The sequence below is a fragment of the Notolepis coatsorum genome (genome assembly GCF_963971535.1).
Source record: "Notolepis coatsorum genome assembly, chromosome: 6".
Taxonomy (NCBI): domain Eukaryota; kingdom Metazoa; phylum Chordata; class Actinopteri; order Aulopiformes; family Paralepididae; genus Notolepis; species Notolepis coatsorum.
Window position 1 is genome coordinate 39,729,520 of NC_140170.1, and position 12,738 is coordinate 39,742,257.

General features: G+C 44.3%; 2 long non-coding RNA genes across 2 annotated transcripts; one reads left to right on the top strand and one right to left on the bottom strand.

Annotated features, from left to right (window-relative positions):
• The first annotated feature begins 354 nt into the window (after window positions 1-354).
• LOC311230925 lies at window positions 355-1,188 on the top strand. Its single transcript, XR_014619839.1, has 2 exons — window positions 355-492; window positions 718-1,188. It is a non-coding gene; the product is annotated as an uncharacterized lncRNA (long non-coding RNA).
• On the bottom strand, window positions 901-1,582 carry LOC311230924. The gene is made up of 3 exons (XR_014619838.1): window positions 1,463-1,582; window positions 1,185-1,333; window positions 901-1,039 (listed from the first exon to the last, which is right to left on the bottom strand). It is a non-coding gene; the product is annotated as an uncharacterized lncRNA (long non-coding RNA).
• Between the last annotated feature and the right edge of the window lie 11,156 nt (window positions 1,583-12,738).

Sequence of the window (12,738 nt, forward strand, 5' to 3'; positions counted from 1 at the left end):
TGTGAACAGTGTGACTGAAAGATAAAGATGATTGACTGTTGCTTCTGTGAACAGTGTGACTGATTGTACTGACTGACACTAACTGTACTTGACGATTGAAATTGGGGGACCCTGATGTAAACAAGACGAAAGTCTTTCTCTGGCCTCCATTGATTGATAATTTCATTCACCCTCAAATCTACTAGGTGCACGTGCGGAAATTGTGAACGGATGCCAACAGAGACTGAGAATGTATGCTGCATGGAAGTTCCACAGGTAAAGTAGTAACACAAACTTGCATCTTGGTAGCACTGAAAACCATGCATATGGCTAACGATTTAATTTTCTATATATATAGGTCAGACGTCGAATTAACCAGGAACCAACTGGACTACTGTGCATGGTTGATCATCCGGGATTGGATCCAGTGTGCTTCAACCCCTATACCATCCAAATGGCAACTAATATCTACAAGGCAGATTTTGGCCGGATACCAGAAAGCGGAATCAATAAGTAAATAATATTTATTACAGATTTATATATTTTTTTACAGGTGTTTCTCCATCTTGCATCTCTCAGACTATACTAATCTTTCTTGCAAACACAATCTAATCCTTATTGCACATCACATATAATCAATGCTTGCTACTGTCCAATGACATGACATGACAAATGGTTATTTCCCAGCTTTTTTTTTTATTTTATTTGTGCATAAATATAATACTTGATTTTCTTCAGCCGTTTCAGATATATCGCGTACAGATGCTTTGTCGCGTGGTGCTTCGGCTACTTAGGCCGCAGAGTGAGGGTAGTAATCCCATCCTGTGTCGTGGTTCGAATCCGCACAGAATTTCCGGATGTTGATGGTGTCTATACTGGCTTCAGACCGGTACAGGATTGAATCGTGACACATAGCCGGCTACCGCTTCTTCCATGGAAGGCCTGTCGAACTGTGCGCACAAAGGTTCTGGGATGGCAATCGCCTCTACCACCTGGATATATTGTTGGGGGTCACGAACGACGGAGTCAAACAGGAGCGCCATCAGCTGGTTGACATAGTCTGTAAATGAGAAATTGTTATTTGTTTTGTCATGTTAAAAAGGTTATTATTTATTCAATTTATTGTATTCCACTGTAAGTGGAAATATTTTTCTATTTATATAGGTCATGTGTGTGCAATAATAAATGTTGATATTTTTACTTACTGAATGTCGCTGGGATTTTCCTTGGTTTTATTGTGTGTCCACCTTTTTTGGCCTTTGGAAAACTCATCTTGTACGCCGGCTCTCCAGAAGCGTTTATGGCTTGCTGGCGATTTGAGTTTTCATTGAAATGCATGGCAGCTAGGTATAGTCTGAAAGGAAAATTTCAATAAGCACAAGCAATATATTTGTAGTTGATCTGAGGTTATCTAATGCAACATAATGAGTTATTTGACAAATCAGGAGTCCATAATTAGTCATTTGTACACAATATAAAATACCTGCAAAGCATTCCTATGTACGAAAAAACCACGTTTTTTGGGGCAAAACGTAAAATCACACTGTGATAGGACTCCAATGAAGACGTTTGATGGTGTGGACTCAATTTGGCGACATCTTTGATGATCCTTGTGTTTAGCAAAACCTTCTCGAGCTGGTGGGCCGGTTTTGAGTCTAAAGTAAAAAAGAAATTGCATTCAGATATTTCATTAGAGTATATTACAGTAGATTAGAATTATTCAAGCAAGTATACATTTGAAAATCACACCAATCTAGAATGAGGACATAAATAAATATTTTGAGTATATATTCATGATGAAAGACAGACAGACATACCAGGTTTAACCCACTTGCTACTATCTCTTGATACACGGTCAGCATGAAGACAACGCGGATAGAGTGGTTCTTCGTCGTGTTCATGTACATTCATCATGTGATTGAGACATGACTTCCACCTAGCAACCCTCTCATCGGCAGACTTCGACGTGGCAGCTGTCCAGTAGAGGTGGTTTGAAATGTGCAGGCGCCACTTTTTTATGACCTTGCAGTCTTTCGCCTGTGCAATTTTGTCAAGCTTCTTAGACAGACCTTGAATTACATAACATAACATAACATTACATAACAGTCGTATGACATACATGACATACAGATAGACAGTACTGCTACATCTACATTTTTTGACATACCAGATTTGCAATTACAGTACTGGTTGGGTGGGTGGGGGGGGGGGGGGGGGGGGGGGGGGTTGGTAGGAGGGGTGGAATTGAATGTGGGATGCCTTTCGACATACCTTTGGCCACGTGCCACACATCGTAGAAGTGTTTGATGTCGTGATCTCTCAGGTACTTTTGGATCTGCGGGTGACGGTCTGTGACAATACAGTCCAAGGTCACGGATTTGGCGTCCAGAAGAGCGAGGCTTCTCCTCAAGCCCTCCAGTTCCATATGGTAGCTGCCTCCCACCTCATTGCTCTGGAACAAGGAAGGGAATAGCCTTTTCAAAATTCCACAATTAACATTTCCTAACCCCCGCTCACACACACAGCCAGCCAGACCACTTCACACCCCGCTCACACACACAGCCAGCCAGACCACTTCACACCTACAGCGATTCAAGATTCAAGACCGAGAGCTTTGTGTTCGTTTGAGCACAATGAAGGGTGCAGTGTCTCTTCAGACTTGTTAATTACCTGAATTAGTTGGACGTCTATGACATGATTGGTGGCGAGTTCCATCACAGAGTAACTTCCGTACTTAGCACTGTGGCCTGTTGAAAATAATAATAACAATTTCAATCAATGTAGTGCAATATTAAAAATGTATTCATAAAGTAGGAATTTGTCATTGGGGAGCTTTTTCTAACCTGGACTATCGGCTCGCATGTCACCGCCGATTATCACGCTTTCTTTCTCGCTTAATCTGGCGAGGGTAACGTCTTGGTCCTTGGTCCACAAACTTAGAACAGCAGGTTCCAAGAACTTCTTGGCGTGTTCCCGAAACGCTCTGTACTTTATTGTGGAGACGTGTAACGCATTTAGGACCTAAAAGAATAAATGAATAACGCTTTGTTAATATGCACGTGTGAATCACAAACAAAAACATAATGTATATCTGACTTGTCAATCAAATCAATCAAATCAAATACCTTCTCCATTTGGGTGAAAGATGAGCCAGTGAAAAATACTGCTGCAGAAAGCTGAATATTTCCAGCTGGTGTGATGCCGATGAGAGGCTGACTCGCCCATTTACGGCTGTATTTACAACCGGGGCAAACTTGGGAGACAGCCAAGAAGGTCCCTCGCGTAGTTTTGGTGATATGACATTGAGCATTGCACACCGGACACTGTTGAAATAATTCCAGTAGACTGTCTTCGTAAACGATGTATTTCTGGACCTCATAGATTGGTTTTGACGGTTCCCTGCTCGAGAAAAACACAAATAAATAACACGGCACAACTATATAGCTTTTGTATTTTTACGGGCCATGGAGATGTTTGTAACAACTAACTTACGCTAGAATCGAGGGCTCGCTAATCAAAGAGTCAATGTTGAAAGTGGAATCCTGCGGCGGCTCTGGAACATCGATCGAGCTGTCGGTCACTCCATCGTCATCGTCATCAGACTCCAGTCGTGGTCTTTTACTGGGTCTAAACCCCTTCACAGGTGTTGACGTGGATGGTCCCTGTTGATTAGACCAGTATCCAGTATTTTGTGTCCCCACCGAGAGCGACACGACTTTCGCCTGAACACCTATTTACAAAACATAGTTTAGTCAAACAAGGGATTTATTGATAACTTTGCTCACTCACTCACTCACTCACTCACTCACACACTCACACATTGTGACCTGCTCTGGCGTAACAGCAACATGGTCACCACACTAGAGCTAGCATTGTGACCTGGTGTAACAGCAACATGGTCACCACACTAGAGCTAGCATTGTGACCTGTGTAACACCAACATGGTCACCACACTAGAGCTAGCATTGTGACCTGTGTAACAACAACATGGTCACCACTAGAGCTAGCATTGTGACCTGGTGTAACAGCAACATGGTCACCACACTAGAGCTAGCATTGTGACCTGTGTAACACCAACATGGTCACCACACTAGAGCTAGCATTGTGACCTGTGTAACAACAACATGGTCACCACTAGAGCTAGCATTGTGACCTGGTGTAACACCAACATGGTCACCACACTAGAGCTAGCATTGTGACCTGGTGTAACAGCAACATGGTCACCACACTAGAGCTAGCATTGTGACCTGTGTAACACCAACATGGTCACCACACTAGAGCTAGCATTGTGACCTGGTGTAACAGCAACATGGTCACCACACTAGAGCTAGCATTGTGACCTGTGTAACACCAACATGGTCACCACACTAGAGCTAGCATTGTGACCTGGTGTAACAGCAACATGGTCACCACACTAGAGCTAGCATTGTGACCTGTGTAACACCAACATGGTCACCACACTAGAGCTAGCATTGTGACCTGTGTAACACCAACATGGTCACCACACTAGAGCTAGCATTGTGACCTGGTGTAACAGCAACATGGTCACCACACTAGAGCTAGCATTGTGACCTGGTGTAACAGCAACATGGTCACCACACTAGAGCTAGCATTGTGACCTGGTGTAACACCAACATGGTCACCACACTAGAGCTAGCATTGTGACCTGGTGTAACAGCAACATGGTCACCACACTAGAGCTAGCATTGTGACCTGTGTAACACCAACATGGTCACCACACTAGAGCTAGCATTGTGACCTGGTGTAACACCAACATGGTCACCACACTAGAGCTAGCATTGTGACCTGGTGTAACAGCAACATGGTCACCACACTAGAGCTAGCATTGTGACCTGTGTAACACCAACATGGTCACCACACTAGAGCTAGCATTGTGACCTGTGTAACAACAACATGGTCACCACTAGAGCTAGCATTGTGACCTGTGTAACGCCAACATGGGTCACCACACTAGAGCTAAATTTGATTTGCAAATACAGTACTGTTTGTGATACTGAAGGAGTCAAGAAAAGGGAGTATATACATTTGACTGTATATACTGTATATATACTGTATATTGACAACCATACTGGGTAATTTACATTGGAGGTGGGGGGGGGGGGGGACACTATACAAACAATCCACATTCCTTTACAGCTTTGGGTGAAAGCGGTGGGTGAAGGGGGCCAATCTAAACAATTCTGGGTCACATTATTACACATTATTACATTACATCACACTGAGTTACAAACCTACCTTGACTCTTGACATGCGAACGAAGTGTTTTCATAGAAAGCTGTGTACCAACAGAACGAATCTTTGGGTTGTCTGTCTGGCAACTGAAGTCCCTTGAAGCAGGAGAAAGGCGTACATTGCCGCTGGAACTTGTGGTGGCCTAAGAGTTACCAAATCGTAAATCAATTACAATATAATACAAGCCACTAAATATAACGTTACCTTGTTTACCTCTCACTAGTTGTGTTCTTTTATTTAGAAGTTATGACTAGCTTGCTTCAATAGTTTTCTATAACGTTACTTTATAAAGAGCAGCAGTTACTATAACGTTAGATGGTATTTATGATAACATATCTCACACGACATATCTACTTACTATTTCTTGTGTCGGGTCGCGTATTGAAGGCACAGCTCTTTTGGTTAGCACCAACATGGAGACCACTCCAGCATCAAAAATACCTTGATTGGTGACGTCGTCGGCGGAGAAATGTGCAGTACAAACCCGAGTATTAGACGTTGCAACGGAACTTGGAGGGTCACCAAAAAGGAACTTGTTCCATTGTTGGCGAAGTTCGGCATCAACGGGGAAACTGTGCAAAGACTTCTCGGTAGCTCTACAACCAGGAACATTACATCTGCGGGGTTTGCTGCTCATCGTGAAATTGAGGCGAGTGACGGCAATTTCTGTTTCCAGGTTGTATCGGCTCCAGGTACCAAGAATGGAGGCGGGCATTAGGTAAAACCACACAGCCAATCACATCACCTTGCGCTATAAACAGCGCCCTGTGACGTTGCCCAGCTCGTCAAATCAACATGACCTGATTTACTAGAGGCAAATAGGGGATGGGCTGTAGCTGAGGAATTCGTCAATATAGTATTTAGGCCCAAAAACACATTGATACGAACTCCTATTACTATAATACAATGCTAGAGACTGAAAAATGACATTTATAACGCATAGCCCCTTTAAATTATGGCTATGTGTCTAATCTGCCCGTCGTTTATCAAAGACTCATTTTCCAGTCAACATTGTTAAAGCAGATTGTTTTTTTATCGCTTCATTTCCGTTTGATAGCATTTTGAAAATCACTCGTTTTCGCGGAAAAAACAACTCATTCTATGATAATCGCCTTTTACTGGAATATTCTAGAACGTTGTCATTTGTCGCCCTATTTATGAATCGTTTTCAAATAAACGCCAGATTGCTCTTATTTCCTGATGGATTTTACAGTCAAAACAGCCATATCACATATAGGGGAATCGCTTATATATCCGTGAAAACGAGTCTGATTATCCTAAGACTGATAACATAGAGGGCTTCCGGTATGAGAGCGGAAGAGTAGCACGCATGCGGTGAGGCTCCTGGTCAAAAGAGCGAAAAACTGAGAAATAAGGACCCGAAAAGTGATTAAAAATGAAGATGCAAACGAGAAGGAAGGAGGAGAAAACAAATATGAAGGAAAGAGAAATGGAGAACTCACAGGAAGAGGAGAGTTCGATGGAGCAGAACCCCCGAGGCGAGACCGAGAAGGAGCAGGCGGAGAAAGGGGGAGTCTCGGCTGAGACAGACAAGGAAATGCCAGGATGGGCTGTGCTCATGCAGGTCGGGATATTGGCGACCATGAAATTGAACTCGGACACGATGCAGGCGAACATGAAACTGAACTCGGACACGATAAGAAATGATATTGGGAAGTTACGGGAGGAATTGAGGAAGGAACAGGAGGACTTCAGAGGTGAAATGAATACAGAAATCAAAAGGGTGGATGAGAAGATGGCGGAACAGGACAGTAACGTAACAGAGGTACAGACTAGAACGGCGCAGATGGAGGAATGGAGCACAGAGATACACGAGGTGTTAACGTGTGCGATTCAAAAGCAAGAACAGATGGAGACAAAGATATCGGACATGGAGGGGAGGTCACGGAGAAATAACATCAGAATATGGGGATTGAAAGAAGGAGTCGAAGGGGAATCGGTGATCCAATATGTGGAAGAGCTTATCAAGGAACAACTGAAGGAGACGGGACTGGAAAAAATGGAGATACAGAGGGCCCACAGGGCGTTGGCTCCGAGACCGAAACCGGACAGACCTCCGAGGGCGGTGATTATTAACTTTCTGAGGTTTGAGATTAAGGAGTTGATACTCAGAACCGCGTGGACCAAAAAGATAGAAATCGAGGGGAAAAGACTGTCGTTTGATCAAGATTACTCGACAGCGGTGGCAATAACACGCAGGTCCTACGCGGGACTGAAGAGAATTCTGAAAGAAAACGGAATGAAATTCCAGTCACCCATGACCTCGCTAAGGATTCACTGGAAGGAAGGGACGGTGACATACGCGACAGCGCGGGAGGCGGCGGAGGAGATGAGGCGACGGGGGATGCAGATGGCGGAGGACGGAGAGGGAAGGAGACAGGAGGGCCAGACGCGGAGCCTGCAGCAGAGATTGGAGGGGGCACGCAGATGGACCAGAGTGGGAGATCGAGGCCCGGGAGAGGAAAGAGGAGAGAGGAGAAGGCCGAGGTGAGACGTGACAGACCGAAGGCGGAGACGGACGAGGAGGCCAGAGACGGAGAAGGAGGGGAGAGGAGGCGGGAGGAGACGAACGGATGAGTACACGCACAAGAGATTGAAAAACTATCCAAATAGAGACAAAATATAGAAACTGAAATAACATATACATAAACACACATTCCCAGGTAGAGACAGGATATAGGAACGAACATAACGTATACATGGACACATAATACACAGGCCGACGGAGGAAATAAATGGAAATATAATTAGGTATGATAGACGGAACACAGAACATATTGAAACAAGTACATAGACACACGCTGAGAGTAACACAGTTGGAAGGGATTAAGGGGATAAATGGACATCACATAGAAAATAGAGAGGAGGAAAATAAAATAAGAAGGGGTACGCAGAAGACACCACACACGGGTTTGGGAGGAAAGAGGGACATTGGAACATACGAGCCGCATTGAGGGGGACCTAGGAAATGGGGGTCTTTGATCAGAATGAAGGACAGAGCGCTTTTGACCAGGAGCACGACAGCAGTAAAAACAGTAAGAATGCTGGACAAATATGACGAGCGGTTGGGGGCAAAGGTTTCAAAAGCCGTCAGGAGGAGGCCTCTCACTAGGAGAGCAATTACTCCTCACCCACCAGCAGGGGACAGGGGGGGACACAGGGACCCCCCGAACGCCTTGGGAGCACTTTATGTAAAGTTTATGTTTTTTATTTATGTTAATCATTATATGTATTCGGTGAAGAGAGCGGAGGCTACAACCGGAGGGGGGAATGAATGTGACATGGGGGGGACTGACAGACGAAAGAAGAAGAAAGATGACAATGGTTAAAGGTATAAAAATTATGTCGTTAAACGTTAATGGAATGAATAATGCGATAAAGAGGGGCAAAGTGATGTTGAAATGTAAAAAAAGTGAGATGGAAGTGATTTTTCTGCAGGAGACACATTTGGTAGCACAGGATCATGAGAAACTGAAGAGATTTGGATATGAAAATGCATACTATAGTTCCTTTAAACGGAACCTGAGGAGAGGAGTAATCACGTTAATCAAAAACACAGTCAAATTTGAATTGATCAAGGAAGTAAGAGACAAGGAGGGAAGGTTTGTTCTGGTGAAGGGGAAAATGGAGGGCCAAATGGTTACGTTAGTGAATGTTTATGCACCCCCAGAGAGTGAGAGGGATTTATATGAGACCATTTTTGATATGATAGTGATGGAACTAGAAGGGATATTGATATGCGCGGGAGATTTTAATGTAGTACTGAATCACGACCTAGACACCACGAGTACTAGAAAAGGACGGGCACCAATCAGTAGATATATGAATATTCAGATGACGGAAATGGGAATTACAGATGTTTGGAGGGGGATGCACGCCATGGACAGGGAATACACACATTACTCACACCCGCACGTGACATATGCGAGAATAGACTACTTTTTGATGACGACGGGGGACAGTTACAGCGTACGGGAGAGCAGAATAGGAGTAGCGGACATATCGGATCACAGTGCCATATATCTGACAGTAGATCTAGAAGGGAGACGGAGGAACACGATTTGGAGACTAAATGTAGGAATATTAAATAACAAAGGGGTGGTGAGTCAGATCAAGGAGGAGATATAAGGAAGAAAATGACAACGGGGCGGTAGATCCGAACATTCTATGGGACACACTGAAGGTGGTGATAAGGGGGAAATTGATGGAGAAGACAGCAATGCTGAAGAAGGCCAGAACGGAGACATATCACAATCTGATAGGGAAGCTGAAGAAGCTAGAGGGGAGACACCAGATATCAAAAGAACAGGAAACGCTCGGAGAAATCAAAGAAGTAAAGGCCAGGATAAATAGGGAATTATTGACGGAAATAGAAAAGAAAGCGAGGTTCATGAAACAAACTATGAAGGGGGACCAAAAGCGACCAGACTGTTGGCTAGGAGAATTAGGACGCAACAGAAGTTGAACACGATACACACAATAAGGGATACAAAGACTAATGAAATATTGAGAGACCCAGCTGAAATAGAGAGGACATTTAGAGAATACTATGAGAAACTATACACACAGCCAAAAGCAGCGGGAGAAGAGGAAATAGAAGCATATCTGGAGAAGCTAGAGTTACCATCGATAGGGAAAGAACAGAATGAAGAATTAAATTAAATAATTACGGAACGAGAACTGGAAGAGGCAATTAGTAGAGCTAAAAACAACAAGTCTCCGGGGAGCGACGGATTCCCATCGGAATTCTACAAGACATTTAGAACTGAATTAGCACCCATGTTAGGGGCGGCGTTCAGACACACGATGGAAGAGGGGAAAATGCCCCCCTCGTGGAAAGAAGCCATAATCACCACGATACCGAAGGAAGGGAAGGATAGGGAATTATGTAGTAGTTTCAGACCTGTGTCCATACTCAACGTGGATTACAAGATGTATACATCGATAATATCAAAGAGATTTGAGACGTTTATGCCAGACATTATAGATGAAGATCAAACTGGATTTATTAAAGGGAGACAGACACAGGACAACGTGAGAAAGACATTACACATAGTAGAGGAGATACAAAAACAAGGGGGTAGCGTGGTACTGATTAGCCTAGATGCAGAAAAAGCATTCGACAGTGTGAGCTGGACATTTTTATATAAAACATTGATGAGGTTCGGACTGAACGGGAGGGCGATGAAGATGATCAAGGCGCTATATCAAGAACCGACAGCGAGGGTTAAGGTGAATGGCAGCTTGACGGATAGAATCAGATTAGAGAGGGCTACCAGACAGGGATGTTGTCTCTCACCGACGCTCTTCGCCGTTTTCATAGAACCACTGGCACAACTGATCAGACAGACCGAGGACATTAAGGGAGTAAGGATAAAGGGAACGGAATATAAACTAGGCCTATTTGCGGACGACGTGATAGTATACATGAGGCAACCAGGCAAGAGCTTCCCGGCACTGATGGATCTACTGAAGGAATATGGCCACTACTCAGGATACAAACTAAACGTGACAAAGACACAGACCTTAGCATGGAACTATACCCCAACAACGGAAATTAGAGAACAGTACGGGATAAGATGGGACATGGACAAGATTAAATACTTAGGGGTGAACAGCACGAGAGGGGTGGAGAAACTGTTTGAGGCGAACTATACACAGATAAATCAGAACATCAAGAGAGACTTAGAGAGATGGACAGTAATGCCCTTGGACTTCAATTCAAGAATAGAGGTCATTAAAATGAACATACTATCAAGGTTACTGTACCTATTCCAGTCACTACCGATACAAATACCACAGAATTCAGGGAGTGGGACAGACTGATATCGAGGTTCATATGGGCGGGGAGAAGACCACGGGTCAGATATAAAACACTACAACTACCAAAGGAAGAGGGAGGGATGGCAGTACCCAGCCTACAAGATTATTACTATGCAGCACAACTGAGAGCAGTGACGTGCTGGTGTAACGACAGATATGAGGCAAGATGGAAAGACATTGAAAAAGAAGGGGAGGGATACAAGGTACAAGCTCTGGTGGGAGATAGGGAACTATTTAAAGAAAAAGAGGGACTATTAGATCCAATCACCAAATGCACCTTGACCATATGGAACAGAGTAGTAAAAACACACAAATTGGAGAAGCAGTCAGGGGTCCTGAGATGGGTAGCACATGACAAGAGATTCAAACCAGGGAGGTTAGACCATGGATTCAGAAGGTGGGAGAGGGGGGGGGGGGGGGGGCAACAGCGATATGCAAAATGATAGAGAAGGGGGAAATGCAGACACTACAAAAATTTAAGGAGAAATTTGGACTAGAAAACAGGGACCACTTCAGATATCTACAGGTTAGAGACTACTACAACAAAGAAATAAGGGGGGCCAAAGACGAAGAACAGAATGGAATAATAAAGATGATAGTATGGGCATACGAAGGGGGGCAAGGAAGAGTAATATCAGCAATATACCGGGCTATAATGAACAGCAAGGGACACACGACCGATTACATAAGGGAGAAATGGGAGAGAGAGCTAGAGATAGAAATAACAGGGAAGGAATGGGGGAACATATGCGAGGTGCAACATTCAACAACAGGATCGAGGATATGGAAAGAGTTTGGATGGAAAAACATAAACAGATTCTTTATAACCCCAGAACTGAAGGGAAAATATGCACCAACACAAAGAGCTTGCTGGAGGATGTGTGGGAAGGAGGGGGCAAATCACACGCACATATTCTGGGGATGTCAGAAGCTGAAGGGGTATTGGGAGGAGATAGGGGAGGCAATGATCAGAATATTAGGATACGGATTACCACAAACAGGACTGGTGCTTTACTTAGGAGACCTGCCACACGAGGGAATACAAGGGGGGGACAAATATTTAATAAAGATAATGTTGATAGCGGCCAGAAAAGCAATAACGAGACTGTGGTACAAGGAAGACCCACCGACAATAGCACAATGGGTAGGAATAGTGGAAGAGATAAAGGATATGGAGAGGATAACACACATGCTGAGGTTACAGGAAGAGAAATTTGGGGAAAGATGGGGAAAGTGGGAGGACTATAAGGGGAACGAAAACGACATCACAGAGGAAGAAACAAATGCAACACAAGAGGGAGAAGGGTAAAGGAGGAAAGAGGTTCAAGGAGGGTCTCTGAACCCATGTCGCACATTTTTGCTTTAGTTAGTATTTTCGATCTCTATCATTTCCTTTGAGAACCAATGGTTCTCGAGCCGTAACGGCACATGGGGCAGGAGCCTATCTCCTGTTTCCGTAGCGTGAGGCAGCTTGATGTACAAGTACACCCCTTGGACATGACGCTAGTATGTCGCAAGGACTTCCCCCCAAACCAACCCTTGATGCTGAGTGTCAAGCAGGGAGGCTATGGGTACCATTTTTTAAATAGTCTTTGGTATGACTCGGTCGGGGCTTGAACTCCCAGCCTCCCGAACTCAGGGCGGACACTCTACCCACGAGGC